This window comes from Hylaeus volcanicus, chromosome 3 (genome assembly GCF_026283585.1).
Source record: "Hylaeus volcanicus isolate JK05 chromosome 3, UHH_iyHylVolc1.0_haploid, whole genome shotgun sequence".
Lineage (NCBI taxonomy): Eukaryota > Metazoa > Arthropoda > Insecta > Hymenoptera > Colletidae > Hylaeus > Hylaeus volcanicus.
The window spans coordinates 14,242,610-14,259,527 of record NC_071978.1 but is presented as its reverse complement, the minus strand read 5'-3'; the positions used below and the strand labels follow the sequence as shown (position 1 = coordinate 14,259,527).

The 16,918-nt window shown below is 32.7% G+C and overlaps 1 long non-coding RNA gene across 5 annotated transcripts in view; it reads right to left on the bottom strand.

Annotated features, from left to right (window-relative positions):
* Window positions 1-26: 26 nt before the first annotated feature.
* The window catches only part of LOC128873234 (uncharacterized), a 45,738-nt gene continuing 28,846 nt past the window's right edge, over window positions 27-16,918 (bottom strand). For 3 of the 5 annotated variants that reach the window (XR_008456358.1, XR_008456360.1, XR_008456362.1), the window contains 2 exons: window positions 6,459-7,673; window positions 27-6,388 (listed from right to left, as the gene is read on the bottom strand). This is a non-coding gene — a long non-coding RNA (uncharacterized LOC128873234). The remainder of the gene's footprint in view (window positions 6,389-6,458; window positions 7,674-16,918) is intronic. The other 2 variants (XR_008456361.1, XR_008456359.1) reach the window with 2 other exon arrangements.

The following is a 16,918-nucleotide window of genomic DNA, read 5'->3' as shown; positions in this document are numbered from 1 at the left end:
TAATCGCCTTGTCCTCGTCCCTTCTGCAATTTTTGTATCGCCCTCTTTGTCCTTATCCCGGAGTTTCCTACTTTTTCCGCAACTGACGCTGAAGTCAACTCGGAGTTTGGCTCTGGCTCTTGCGCACCCTTAATAAAAGTGGAAAATTTTGATACCCCGAGCAGCAGTGCTGATAACAATTGTACGTTGATGTCTTTTCAAAAGTTTATCTAACTCTTTTCGTAATCCTGGAATATCGTGATCCAACAAGTTCCCGTGATTACTGTTATATTTCGTAACGTCGATTACATTGACGCTGCAATAACCATTACGTAGTCTCCAATTTTGTATACATGCTGAATTGCTATCGGTATCAAATGAATAAAACGAAATCAAATGTAAACAATAAATTAATTTGTTTCACTTTAAAAAATTTGTCCCTGAAGAGAAATCAAATAAAATCAAATGTAAACAATAAATTAATTTTTTTCACTTTAAAATACTCGTCTCTGAAGAGATTAAAAGTTACGAGTGGGAAAATCCTGCTTGGTCGGTTTTACCTGTATCGTGAAATTATAACCTGGTTCTGTCTTTAAGAGGTTTTTTTTACATTGTTATTTTAATAGAGGTCGCATGTAATTGATAGTAGACACGGAGGGCCTGTGAGTTTCCATTCTTCCTTCAGTCATTATGTAAATATAAGAATAATCGGAATATTATTATAGGATTCAGAATTGATTGCATAGCACTCCAGTTTGACATTTTATCCCCAATGACAGCACTGAATGGTATTCAGAATACAGAATTGTTTATAAAAAAAAACAAAAAATATGTGAGATTCACGCTATTATCGAAATCAGAATGTCATTTGTAGAAGAAACGTGACGACATAGCGAGCAAATGAAATTTCAAGAATGAAATAGTAAACATTTGTGACATCTAAACAACTAAATTAACGGCTTCCTGTTTTAGTGTACTCCAAAGATAAGTAAACTTTATCTTTCACAATTTTTCCTTTCCATCGATGATTTACAGTTTTTGACATGGTAAAAATTAAAAATAAACGCATATTTTAAACTGGAAACAGTAACCTCAAACAGTGGCCTTTGGTCGCATGGACCGGTACTGACAAGGGCAGGACACGACGTTCGGATCATAGATTTTCTTCAAACTTTGTACACTTTTAGTAGTCTATTAAGACAACATAATGTGCAAATAGTAAGGCGTACTACTTACAATTAGCAGTTTTCGAGAAAATCGTTAAAGAAGTTTCACGTGTCGAATATGTACTGTACTTATTTCTATTTGTATAATGAATTTCAATATATTTATCTCTATTCTACATAGATATGATTGGTACGCATCATAGCTATAAGAAAATCGATTACATTTCATTAACGTAAATCAAGCAGTATTCCCGGTAGAATTAAGTAAACAATTTTGCAGTTGTGAATCTAAAGCATTCATTCGATGTACATGGTGATTAAAATTTTTGTTTCCATTGCTATTTCGAAAAGTATCACCCAAGTTCATGTACGTCATACATTCAAAATGGAAATTAAATTGTTTGTTTTAAAAAATATATCCAACCATTAGATATAAATAAGTCATATTTAACAACTGTATTTTTAAAAGAAAGTGAAAAAAAAAGAATAGTGTAAGAGTATTTCAACGGGACTCGAACTCGCGACAAAGGAATTATTTTGCTGACGATTTACCAAAAACACCAAATTCCCTATTGACACAGCCGCTTATAATTCATCAAGTAAGCAGCAATAATAACTTCAATGTTGAATATCTCGTTAACTATAAATCGTCTGTCCCCAAAACTGGGTATCATTCGCTTCAGATTTTTGGAAAAAGGTCCACAAGAAATTTCTTGTCTTTAAACGTATTTTTAGCACGTTTCAAAAGCGAATTGCAAAATCTGGCAGTATCGCCCACAGCGGAATTTTACAAGGAACTTTTTAAAAAAAAATCAGCTGGAAAGGTCGCTTCCTCGCTTCATAAAATGTAAATAACTGTTTGCAAAATTACAAATGTTTGACATCATTCTGTCTTTGTCTCTCCTCCGTTTGTTATATCTCCCTCTCTGTCACAGCATCGTTGGAGAGACAAGGATCTATCTATCCTTGTTCCGGAGCTTCCTACTTTTTCCGCAACTGTCGCTGAAGTCAACTCGGAGTTTGGCTCTGGGTCCTGCGCACCCTTAAAAAGTTACGCAGTCCCTTAGGGCCAGGGAGCACCGAAGCGGCCCTGTGTCAGCCCGGAGTTGTTCTCCGTCACAAGTTCTCACTCGCTCAATTATGTTTTCTTTCTTTGTCAGCATCACTCGACAAGGATTTCTCACTCGCTCAGTGATGATTTCTTTCTTTGTTAACCTTTTACGATAAAACAATTACACATTTCACGGGAGATGTCAGCATGGCCTGTTTTATATGAAAAGCGTGGATGGGACTGCGTACGAAAGTTAGTCGTAGAACGTTTTAATTTCATCATCTTTTAATCTTCATATTTCGTTCTACTCCATTTTCAATAACGATCCTTAGTACGGTTTTTTTCATTTTTATTTCTATCCGTAATATTCGGTTTCAATCGTCGACTGTTCACATATCACGTTGATCTACGCACATCAAACGCTTTTGTAATTTGTCGTAACACGATTAGGATATCGATCAGTACTCTATTCGTCAAGCATCAGATGCATATCTGAATATTGCGAGCGTAATACCGAAGATACAAGTCTATGACGAAACTCATGACATATTTAGTTTCTACGCGACTTATAAACGGTTACGTCTAATGTAAACAAACACCGAGTTGTATCTGGACCATTACTTAATCTACCGGATAAGGTTACGCAGTGGCGAGACTAGGATTTAATGTCACGCAGTGCGGTAACTCGTGCTATCGCCGGCTATTCAGAATTCTTACTATTATTCTTGATATCAGTAAAATTATATATTTAAATGACAATATCATATGCATGACCTAAATATATTTCAGTTTGTATACTTTGCTTCATGTGGGTGACGCGAACATTTAGTAAGAAGATAATAGAATTATAAGTAAGAACTTTTAAGAACTAATGTTCACTAATTGTAAGCGTTAAAATGCTCCTTTATGTTTCATTTTTAACTTTTTGCGTACTATTTAATTCGTAATTTAGCGAGTACAATTATGATGAATATTTCAAGTAAATTAGTACATTCTTTTTTTACAGACATCATACATGTACAATTCTTTTTTTAATTTGTAAATTTAGAACTAATTTATACATCCTATGTATAAGTTCATAAGAAAAATTATAAGAAGTTATAATTTGAAGCAGTTTGTATTTCCCACCACTAAGCAGTAAGCGATCTACACGTTCGTATACCAGAGTGGAGCATTATTTAGATAAAAAAATTATTTAAATAGAAAATCGAATAAAGCTATATAACTTTATCTTTATTCGATGACTGCCGGATAAAAAAATGTATTTGAAGTAAATGTACTCAAAGGATAAAGATAACTTAAATTATTTTTATTCGAAGACTAAAGATACCTGCTTTATCTGCAGAAAGTTTCAATCGTAAGATACTTTTCGCACTTTTAACTTTATCCGACGAGTAAAGATACCTGCGTTAACTGCAGAGAGTTTCACTCGTTGGGTAGTTTTCCCATTTTTAACTTTAACCGATCGCTAGAGATACCTGGTTTCTCCCCGAGAGTTTCAACCCTAAGACACTTTTCCGCATTTGTATCCTTATTCGACGGCTAGAGTTACCTAGTTTCTCTCCAGAGATATTCACCCGTAGGTTATTTTCGCACTTTTATCTTTAACTGAAGTCTCACTCGTCGCGTGGGATAACTTTCGTACTTTTATCTTTATCCGAAATTATCGGATAAGGGTCGGATAACTTTTCAAGCGGTGTTTAGTCGGCGGTTGTAATGTTCCGAATCATATTATAATATCATATTATAAAACTTAGGAATATACAACATTTTTTGTTGATATTTTTTTTAGACGACTCACAGAATGAAACGGACTTGTATATATCATGCAAACTTTCAAAGTTTACAGTATAAAATCTTTACAGTACACATCTATATGCACAAATATACACTTCCTTACGCCTATATAAATTTATTTGTATTATACCTATTTACGTATGTATAATTATGTATAATTATACATTACAACCGCCGACTAAACACCGCTTGAAAAGTTATCCGACCCTTATCCCATAAACTTCGGATAAAGATGAAAGTACGAAAGTTATCCCACACAACGGGTGAAACTTCGGTTAACTCTTTGGGGCACGTTGGGACCAAAAGTGTCCCACCTTTTTGATGGACCGTAATGCATCGTGGGACATTTTCAATCCCACCTCGAAATTTTGCAATAGCTGCATGTGTATAGGTTTATATTTCGTCTTATTTACGTTAAGCAGTTGGTAATATATTCATCCAATGTTACAAATATATGCACTTATGTTGGCAACTTTCAACATGCTAATACCGGTTCAACAATTGTTGTAAGCGGAAGGTTTATTGCGATAATATTTCTTTCCTGGTTCTATGTGACAAATCGTAGAGGTAAGTTAATTTATATAAAAATTAGTTCTATATAAACAAGTGAGGTGTTTTATAATAAAAACTAAAGATTAAATTTGTTTGCAAATGATGAAAGTATGGTGGGATTTTATTCGTCCCACCATGCAACTTGGGGAGTAATACAAAAAAAACACATTTTTATTTATTGTTTATGTTTTAATATTCTTAAAACTATAAATGTGATGACCCTTGTTATTATATTTATTTTGTTACATTATGTGATACCTTTATTAATAAAAATATAACAATTTTGTATGATTTAAAACGCAATAAAATTCCTGTGCAGTATGGGTCTATTTTATGCAAAGAGTTAAAGATAAAAATGGGAAAATAACCTACGGGTGAAATTCTCTGGTGAGAAACCAGGTACTTCTAGCCGTCGCACAGTGCGGACAAATACCAAAATCGTGGATAAAAATCAAAATTTCATTACTAATATAAATATATTGCTATTTATTCACAAAAGAAAATTAAAATTAACCATAAACATTAATAAAAACCACAACAAAATTAACAAATTTAACCAAATATTAACAAACCCCGATTTTGATGAAACTTTGTATACTTGTTTGTGGGATCTTCTTATGAATTACACCATTCTCAGTACGTGCGAATTTTGCGTCTAAGGGAGAAATTAACCCTTTTATCCGAGCCGCCCCTTTTACTTTTGCTCGGAAACGATTAGAGATTTCAAAAAAAATGTTCAAGCAAACATTACACTGTTTTTAGAGGTCTATAAATCAATACCAACAAATTTAAAAAAAAACAATTTTTTTTTAATTACTCCCCACCCCCCCTTGAAATTTCTGAAAATTTTGATTTATTTCTGGATCAGTAAAAGGGTTTTCTTATTCCGAATCCAACGGTATGTATGAGTTTATGATTATCATACAGGAAAATGATGTAATATTGTAAAATTGTCGCTTTAGTAGACTATATTTCGAATTCTTTAGGAATTTTTTTCTCATAAATAATAGAAGTTGCACCCATATGTTATTTAACACACTATGCTTCCTTTTGGCTGAGGATGTGAAAAATAATTTTTATAGAAATCCATAAATCAATTAAATCAGAATTTCTAACTTCCAATTGCAACCCTACACCAACCGTACGGTCCTTTATTAAAAGTTACATAAAACCGAACGTTGCAAGTATTTGCAAAAAAACTTATACGTTTCTTAAAATATAACAAATATCGAATCCAAATATGTTGAGAACTCAGGATATTTTTTGTCGTTTTGTCTGTATGTTTGTTTAAAGATAAAGATTGTATTATGGATACAAATGATTGATACATGATTATTTATAACAATTTTCACGCTGACACACATTTTCTACGATAGAAATCTGCCTCACATTGTGATATATACTAATATTGAATTTTGTCCACTTATTCCGCACTGTGCGTCGGATAAAGATACAAATGCGGAAAAGTATCTTACGGGTGAAACTCTCTGCAGATAAAGCAGGTATCTTTAGCCTTCGGATAAAGATAATTTAAGTTACCTTTATCCTTCGAGTACATTTACTTCGAATACATTTATTTTATCCGACAGTCATCGAATAAAGATAAAGATACAACAATTTTGCGAAAGCGTGTTTGGGTTTTAGCAAGATACGAAAAGTCATATAAGAGTTTTAAAAAGTCATTATTTAGAAATCACAGACAGAGACTTCAATTTTATTTATATAGAAGAAGTAGAAGATAGATAAATATATCTTCGTAATTCGTAGACGGTAGATAAATATATCTTCGTAATTCGTAGACGGTGAGTGACAGGTTGTTACTCCGTGGTTTAAAATTTCCGTGCTGCGCAAAAAAAATGTTATCTCATAGTGTGTTATGTAAACATGATCTTGAATTGCGAATAATAGCTCACCTTGAATCGACTTGCAATGTGCTCGATACTCAACGAGCCTATTTCATCGTGACGAGCGCGTGTCTTCTCCAAACTCGTCTTTTATTTATCTACCATATTTTCTTTACCTTCGTGAACACTATACCATCAAGTTTGAAATTTACTTCCCTTGTTCCTCATTCGTTCATTTCCTGTTCACTAGACCTTCTGGTGTTTTAGTAATATTTTACCATAATAAACTTCAGTTCGTATAAAGGCTCGATCTACAGGGTGTCCCAAAGATGTTGGATGTCCTTGAAGGGTGTGGTTCGGGAGGTAATTTGAAACAATTTTTTGTTTCAAATTACCGCCTACCGGCATCCTCGCGCTCTGATTGGTCGGGGTTTCCTGTTAATATCTCCTCAACGAAGCCTCGGACAACATTTTCGCTAAGGAAAAAATTGTTTCAAATTACCTCCCGAACCACACCCTTCAAGGACATCCAACATTTTTGGGACACCCTGTATATCTTCATATGTCTTTCTTTGACACACTCGCAGTACGGCATGTGTACATCATGTGAAATGTGAGCCAAATACTGCCGAGTCTTGTCGGAATAAATCGACGTTAGACGGGTGGATTCCACACCCCGAATATCAGACCCCCCTTACCTATAGTAGCAGTTTATCCTCCGTCTATATTTTCATATGTCTATGATATTAGTTTATATCGTAAATGCCTATAATCCGCAGTCTATTGATAAGAAACTAGTTAGAATGCATTCCAGTTGTTTTCTGAATGTTTATGTACCCTATACAAATGTATATGTGTATATAGTCAATAGTCACAGTAAAGTGTGTATGGCTAATAAATTCGTAAATGGTTTCATAACTGAAAAAAGAGAAAAATTGTTTTACATGATTTTCTGTATAATGAAAACTATAGCATGTGCGTTACAGTGCGAGTATATTTTGTGTGTACATTCATTGTCACTACCAAATGAATATTACTTTTATATTGAACTTACTAGATACATAAGGATTAGATTATTGTAGATAATTATAATTTATGTCACAAAGTTATGTCATAAACGTTCCTGCTTGTTTAATCAGATCGGTAAATTTATGAGGTGGTTGTCATTCAATTCGATTTTATACGCATTATCGTCATGCTCTAATAAAAGCACTTGGCCTTAAACTCGTGTTCCAGTTCATCCTTACTTTACGTAACTCATCTTACCGTAATCGTTACCTACGACTGTAAGAAATCTATGCAAAATATGTGAGCATCATGGTTTAATGGCAATATAAAAAATAGTCACTCGTTTTTACCATACTGGTTATTCTTATTTTCTTAACGTTGTCTTAATGTTAACATTTAGTCTGGCAGTGTTTATATAAATTACAAGTTGATGTTATGAACGAAAACTTTAATACAAGAAGCGGAACTCTGTATCTTAGAAGACGGATCGCATTCGAACGTCTGATGTAACCTGATTTATTTTGTAAGAAACAATTTTTCATTAAAATTACGTTATCACAAAATTTTCGAGTTCAAGGTCAGTTCAAGGTTATAGTATCGACAACGACTCTATGGCGTCCAAAACATATGGTGCCATTTCAAAAAGTCAAAGTGACCTTTACATTTTTACGCAAAAAGCATTTTTTCAGATTTAAAAATATGCGAACACGTTGCTCACCAAGAACTGATACACTTTTGTTTAAAACATTTTTTAATTGAACTAATGGAAATACTTAAAGAATGGTGGCATAATTTAAGTGGACCTTGTACTTTGAGAACAAGCGTGGAAAGTGTTAAAAAAAAAAAACAGAAGGAAAGATTCGAACGTCTAGTATTAGGCAATATTATTAGAAAGACAATCCGTAATAGAACGTCAACATGTTAGACGAGAGTTTCGTTAACAAGTCGATAAAGATAAGCAATATAAATAGTAGTGGCATAAATTAGCATTTGGAATTGAACATTCTCTCGGTGCGTGGGAAGACAGATGGTGTTTACATGCTGTAAAAATTTAACAAACCGAAATTTAGACATCGTCAGACTCATTATCATAGTTATCGTACTTTTAAGATCCATAACTATTAATCCTAATAATTTTCAAATTTCTTAAGGAACACGGTATATATCCTTAAATGTAAGACTTAAACGTAAGATTTAAATGTAAACTTCTCTAGACAGTATTTCATCAAATGTAAACTACAATGTGTATATTTTCATGTAATATTGCTAATAACCCCGTAGGGGGTTCTATAGCTTAATAAAGAAAAAAAACTATTAATCCCACTAATACCTAAGTTTCTTTTCTCGCACACAGAGATGGGCATTATTTAGATTTTAGATAAAAAAAATTATTTAAATAGAAAATCGAATAAAGATAAAGTTATGTACCTTTAGCGGCCGGATAAAGATAAAAATGGGAAAACTATCTTACGGGTGAAACTCTCTGTAGATAAAGCAGGTATCTATAAAGATAATTTAAGTTATCTTTATCCTTCGAGTACATTTACTTCGAATAATATTTTTTTATCCGACAGTCATCGAATAAAGATAAAGTTATGTATCTTTATTCGACGAGTAATAGATAAAGATTTTTCATCTATTCGATATTTGAAATTTTTATTTAGATAAAGACTTTGTCCATTTCTGCTCGTACACCCATCCTGAAATCAGAATGTTTTGGAAGGAAATCGGATTTAGTTTGTTAAAAGTATCAGTTTTAAAATGTTTCACAACATTCTGATGAACATTATATACTTTTTTACATGCTGTTAGTTGTTTCCTCAATGAACACAAAAAGTACCGAAAGTATGAGTGTGACGCGGTTCTATTTAATTATCGCCGTAAGGTACATTGGCTTTCATGGTCAATATCGGCTTTGTATTTGTACGGCGTTTTTTCAAAAATTCGTATTTCTGGTTTCCCAGATTTTTCTCGGTTCCTCATTATCCGATCGAGACGTTTGATGTCTCATTCTGTAGGTATTTTCATCACCTATATTTTATCTCATTGGAGCATTGATATTGCTGATATTGTTAGTTTAAAATTTATAAGCAAAAAACGTCAATAATCACGATTTTTTAGCATTAAATTGTAAATAAGAAGAAAACGGAACAGAGTTGGCTTTTATCTAACTGCACAATCGGTTTGCTGTTACTATTTTTGTCACAAAAACGCTGTTTTAATTCTCTACCGATTGGCCTATGAGTATAGAATAGTCTCAGCTCTAACTTTGGTAGATAAAAGACACGGTGGTGAAGTAGACAAATGAACTTCACGTCGATGTGAAAGAAAAATAGATAAATATACATATGAACTATAGATAAACTATAGAAAAATTCCTAGTTAATCGAAGAAGATACATACAAAGTGATGGTAGGCAAAGAAACTAGCATTTAAAATTAGAAGAAATTGAGAAATCTTATGGAAGAAGTTATGAAAACTGGTATTTGAAAGCACGTTTAAATGGATTTTAAGTAAATTGATCCTCAATGGTTGGAGAATTTCGAGAGTTATACGAACGATTGGTGCGGACGTCATTGGCAAGCAGAACTAGTGTTAGGCGTCTCGTAAATGACGTAACAAAGGTGGAAGATCTATATCTTCCTCGTGTTCAGCCAGCCAGACGTTACAAAGAGAGAAAAGATATGATCAAATTTACGATCGTTGAATTTCCCATGAATCGGACGCGAGAATTTTAAACACGTTGCATACACGAGGCAACGAGGATTATGGAGGACTGTCTCCCAATAATAATACGATATTATAATTGTTAGGGTTTGAGGTGCGCAAATTACTTTAAGAAATGTACGAGATAATAAAGAATATATATATTATGTCGATTAAACTTGCTTTACATGGTGACAAAAGAACGAAGGTAAGTAATTGTAAACAAAACTCGGCTAGGTGGCGTAGCAGTGGATGTAAGAAATACCAATCTATTACAATAAAAAACAAATTATCCCAACACTAATAATTACCTTCGAATAATAGACAATGTCACAGCAGGGTTGCGAGTAATTAATTACTTTTTTAACTAATTTCCGTCTTTAATTGATAATTAATTACAAACTATGTAATTAAAAATTATTTATTTAAAATTGAATTAAGCAGAATTAATCGAAAGTCGTTTAATTGACGATTGATATGACTGAATTTCATCGAAGATATTTAATTGACGATTACTTTAAGCAGAATTAATTCAAAGCCATTTAATTGACGATTGATTTAAGAGGAATTAATTCAAGCTATTTATTTGACGATTTGTGTATATCTTCAATGTTAAAAGACATTTATATAAAATTTAATTAATTGTATAAGTAACAGATATAAGGTTATTAGATGGATATCGGAAATATCCGGTGCTTGTACGGAAAGGGTTATGCCGGTAATCCCAAATTAGCTGAACTGCTTTATGTTTTTATTATATTACTTTAACTTATACCTATGGTATATATTTGTTTTATTTCGTCGTCATTGAATAAGAATACAAATTTGTTCTTATTTCAGTTATAAAATATTTATTCATAAAATTACCTTAACAAATACATTATTATATATACAGGTAACTCATTTTAATGAGGTTAATAGTATTTAGTATATTGCATTTGTCGCTAAAAATTGATTTATATATATGTTTATTTATTTGTGTTACTTATATAATTAATGGAATTTTATATAAATGTCTTTTAACATTGAAGATATAAACAAGTCGTCAATTAAATGGCTTTCAATTAATTCTGCTTGAAGTAATCGTCAATTAAATGGCTTTGAATTAATTTTGCTTAAAGTAATCGTCGATTAAATATCTTCGATTAAATTCGCTCATATCAATCGTCAATTAAACGACCTTCGATTAACTCTACTTAATTCAATTTTAATTAAATAATTTTTAATTACATTTATTCAAAATATTTATTAATTAAGTTGATTGAATTAAATTTGTTTAAATTAATTATTTAATTAGAAAATTGTAATTGATTATTATTCAAACACTGTGTCACAGTAATCAAACAAGCACATTTCTAGAGATTGGGACAAGAAGATTCCTTACGGAATGTACGAAAGATGACAAGATAAATATGGTATATCAGGCATGTCCAAACCATAAACCGATCTCCTAGATCCTTAGATCCCAATTATTTTCCATTTGCTGGTCTAACTGAATTAATACTTGGTATTTTAGTTAATCCTCTCTTTTAAAGTCAGAACTACAGACAGGCAAACGGCCACCTCTCTTAAGCTAGACCAACCAGCAGTATCATATCGGACTTAGTGGAATATTTAGTACTTATTTTGTACTAATTTGTACCACAAACAGTAATTTTGTATCACCTGCCATTTTCAAAAAAATTATGGCGCTGCTAGATTAATATTAAGCTAGTGGCCGAAAATGTTAAAAATTGATATAAATGAAAAAATCAAAGCAGATACATGTAGTGCTTAATTTGTACTAATTTGTACTAATTTGTACCATCTACATAAATGTTGTACCTGGTACCGTTATCAAGGAAATCGGGACGATGCGAGTTTAACGTTAATCTAGAGACGAAAAATGTTAAAACGAATCAATGGAGTAGAAAACCTAATCCGAACTTAATCCATTACATCCTCCTTTTTCAAAGTCAGTTAAAAATATGCTTCACTTAAATGAAATGAGCTCAAATCAACACATTCTTAAGTAAAATATTTTTGTATAATGTATAATGAACCTCTAAAACGTATCCTACATATTCACAGACATTTATCTTAAAAAAAGTGAGTATGTAAATACAGTTTTGACCCACTGTAGTTCCCAACGCTGGTTCCGAACACGGTCACATTTTAATTATATTTCTTTCGTTTCGAGTTCCGTTATCGGAACATCGGTAGTAGCAGTGATACATCAAGTTGCCTGCGGCAGTAAAATTTCCATAGGATGTTCAACGAACGAGTGGTTGGCAAATGAATTCGCGTTGAGGCACTTCTGATTTCGAGAAGTACTTGAAAACATACGAAACAAGGAGGCTCCGCATCGCTTACCTCGAATTATTTTCTAATGGAATTTTTTAATTACATTAACACGTTGCGTCACGTGGATTGCATAATGTATTATTAGAATCAGGATTTACATTTTAACACTTGTGTGATTAGTAACTGTTTTTAAAGAAAAGGAACTGGTGACACAATTATTAATAAAAATATTCTGCATTGATGGTTAAAATTGAGAGTACTAGGATAAGGGTTTAATAATGAATTTATATTTAACAATATCACTTGGAAAACAGAACTATTTATTTTTAGCTAATATCTTCATGAATTACATGAATATCATTATACATACAATAAAGTTTCAAAGTAAACGAAAATAATACAGTTTTATGCGAACAAACTTATAAGACACTATCCTTGATAATAAATAACTTTTGAAAAAATATATTTTCTTATTGCTTCATCGCCCCATGAGATATTTAACCATTCCGCTCTAAATGAAACACCCTATATATAATTAAACTCAATTGTCACAGTTTATAAAACGTTAATATTTGATCATTCGATTAAGCGGATTTTTGCATAACTTTTTTGTTGAATAACATTCTTTTAATTCATTAATATTACTGCTTTGTTTGCCAATAATTTGTTTACCACTTTTACCCTAATACTTTTTCACGTCGAATGACAAAAGGATTCAATCCAAGCAAAAGAGAATACGCATTTCCATTAAAAAAAAATAATGCGACTATCTATTACACATACTCCATTGCACTTACAAGAATAAACATAGTACTATAGATGTAGTACATTTTGAACCATTTATCTTTTTCCTTTGACATTTCCCTCTAAATGTTCTGATAACGAAGTTATAGCTAGTTACATTTACTTGACTCACTCTGTAAATGAAACTCGTCAAATATCTTGGAAATGAAGCTTGTTTCGTTAGTCTTGAGAACTTTGAAAACATAGTCAAATTTGATTACTTTCTTTTAGATTACTTTTTCTTTCTTTTAGAATATTTCATGAAAACTCTAAAGGTTATGAATGTCTTGTAACTTTTACAAACAACATTTTGCAATTTTGATTGTTTCTGAGAAACTTGAAATGCTTCAAAACTTGTAATTGTCGTGTAAGTGATGAAAATACCCCAAAGAGGTGAAAGCGTTGGATATCTAACTTTGGTGATATTTTATAGTGAAAAAAATATCAAATTTTTAGTGTTCAGTAAAAAAGTTGGTAGGCTCTGATAATTGCATGTTAAAAGAGTCCAGGTCACGAAGCAATTAAAAGAGAAGACATGAAACGTCCTGTCACCATTTTGAACCATCTGACATCTTTTCCCTCTGACATTCTTTTCTAAATGTACTGATAACGAAGTTATGGCTCGTTACGCTTACTTGGCCCACCCTGTACATGCAGAATTTATTGTTCTATAGAATTCAGACATAGAATTCCACGAATATCATTATAGAAACAGAAGTTAGGTTTTCGTATTTTCTATGCGTCTTTACCAACAAAAAACTTTCTTATATGAAATTAAATTCACCTAGAAATGATTCAATTTTTTTTTGTTTAAACTTTTTTCCCATACAGCAAGTTTTTTTTAATAATTTGAAGTTGCAATGTTGGGTACTTAACCTTATACACATATGTCCAACATAAAGCCGAAACGAAGCTTTACGAAATCTATTTTTTTACTTTTAGGAGCGGATAGAAGTTTGCAAATTAAAAAAATATTCTAATTTTGTTTATTTTAGTCCTGAAATCACTTCTGGATAATTTTCAACTACCTATGTAGAAGTATAAATAGATAATAATGAGATTTCGTAGATTTCGAATGGAAGAGTGTCGTAATAATGAGAAGAAGGATCGGGAAGTGTGGCCTTTAATCTAAAGGCACGGCGAAGTGGTTTAAAAATAGATAATCGTGTGCACGTGGGATCAGATTTAGCAAAATGATACGGCAGATTGGATAAGATTGGCAAGGCAAGGAACACTGGTGTTAAGAGTCTCGTCGGTGGAGTAACGAGGATGAAAGATCCACCTCTGCTTTACGTGGGGTCAGTCGGACTTGTTAAAGATGGGAAAGATGCAATCAAATTTACGATCGTTACGTATGAACCTGAGTCGAGAATTTTGAAAGACGTGAGAAAAGACAAGGACGATATTCAACGTCGCAATAATCGAAGAGATTACAAGAGATTGGGATAAGAGATGTTGGCAGATGTTCGCCAGACAAATATAGAATTCGGAGACGGAAGTGACCAGCATGACGGAAATTCGTGAGATGCCGCTCAAAGTTTCAAGTTACTTTCAGGTGGAGATCAAGATTTTTTAGGACCAGGGGAATGAATGACGTTGCAATTAAGAATGTGACACCATTTTGATTGGCTTTAAAAATTCACAGTGTTTTTTCTTAAAGTACTATCTCTATACATCTTGTATATCTCTCTATACAGGGTGTCCCAAAAATGTTGTAACACCTTGAAAGGGGTGGTTCAAGGGGTGATTTGAAACAACTTCTTCCTTAGCGAAAATGTTGTCCGTGGCTTCGTTAACGAGATATTAACAGGAAATCCCGACCAATCAGAGCGCGAGGATATGCCGGTGGAGCGGCTGAGGTAGCGTATGAGCGCGTACGCTCCAACGGTATACGCGCGCTCTGATTGGTCAGTGTTTTCCGTTAATATCTCCTCAACGAAGCCTCGGACAACATTTTCGCTAAGGAAAAAGTTGTTTCAAATCACCCCCCCCCCCCCAACCATCCCTTTCAAGGTGTTACAACATTTTTGAGACACCCTGTATATACAGGGTAGAGGTGATTTGAAGCCTACGCTACTGCGGCCGCTACACTGGCATACTCGCGCTCTGATTGATCGCGCATAGGCTACGCGCTAGGCGGCTGCGCTGATACGCTACCGCAACCGCTCCACCGGCATACTCGCTCTTTGATTGGTCGGTGTTTTCCGTTAATATCTCCTCAACGAAGCCTTCGACAACATTATCGCTAAGGAAAAAAGTTGTTTCAAATCACCTCCCGAACTACCCTTTTCAAGGACCCCTAACATTTTTGGGACACCCTGTATAAAACGCAATAAACAAGCATACATCATACTTCTTCCATTAGCATAAATTTATTTTTAAGCTTCACATGGTGGCTTATGACTTTTGCACAGTACTGTATGTATATCAGGACTGATAGATACGTATGTAAGTAAGGTTAACAAAGGTAATTTGTATAGAATAATATTGGGTTGTCCGGAAAGTTCATGCCTATTTTTAAGAAAAATTCAAAGGCATATTTGAATTTTGATGTATATTTATTGAATTATATATGTACTATTTTGTTCCACAACCTTTCCTCCTGTTAAGGAATGTACACATTTTATTTGTTTTTAGCCATTCCGATATATTCAGACTTGTACCGCCTACTAAAAATCGGCATGGACTTTCCAGACAGCCCAATATTATCATATGGCAAACAGTGACGCTCACAATTTCACTTGCTGTTATACATAATTATCGAAGAAACGAAATTGGAAAAATTGAAACGTAGTTAGAAGGGTTATGAAACTTCAACGAAGACAAAAGTTATCTACTTTGTAGCGATGACGATATATTACAACATAAAACAGAGTTCGTTATACTGTTATTTTTTTCTGTTTCTACATCACACGAAAGAGAACGTAGTTTATCTTATTGCTTTAATTAACGAAGGTTATCGGTTAGAAGCTTTAACTTGTAGAAAGACTTGTACCTGAAGATAAAATAATTAATTAACGATAGGTACAGTAATTCTTGAAAACTAGAAACTAATGATTAACATTTTGTCACAATATACCCCTTCCAAGACACAATTTGTCTTGTTACAGGACATAGAGATTGTACTATAAAAGTTATAATTTTAGTAAAAATTGATAGAGACAAAAAATGACTACTATTGATATTATATATGTAAAAATTTGTAGAAAAATTTGCACAAATAGTATCAGTATATCCTATTATAAACAGTGTTCGATAGAAGAAGTATTACCAGAATGCAAATTAACAAAAAAAGGGGAGTTAGGTAATATTTAGTGACTTAACAGGTAAACAATATTCTGCCAGTAATTACAAAATTATGATTATTCATTATTATTAAGATTATTCTGTTATTCTCCTCTCGTTTTATATGCCTAATTAAAATTGAATATCACACACCTTGCATCTTTGAGCATTTTGGAGCAGCGCTGTAAAGTAACGATTACTTTTGTATTCATTACAATTTGGAATAATTACTTTTGAATTAGAAAATAGTTATTTAAGTAATTCTTGATTACTTTGTTTTTAGTAATTATGCAATACTTTATTCTTAATTACTGAGTAATTCGATTACTTTTTAATAATTACTTACAACTACCCAGAAAGTCATTAAAAAGTATACCAAATCTAAAGTAGTTAAAAATACCTAAAAGTAATTAAAAGGTAATTGTAACTACTTTGTTAATTACTTTCAAGTAATTGCAGTTACA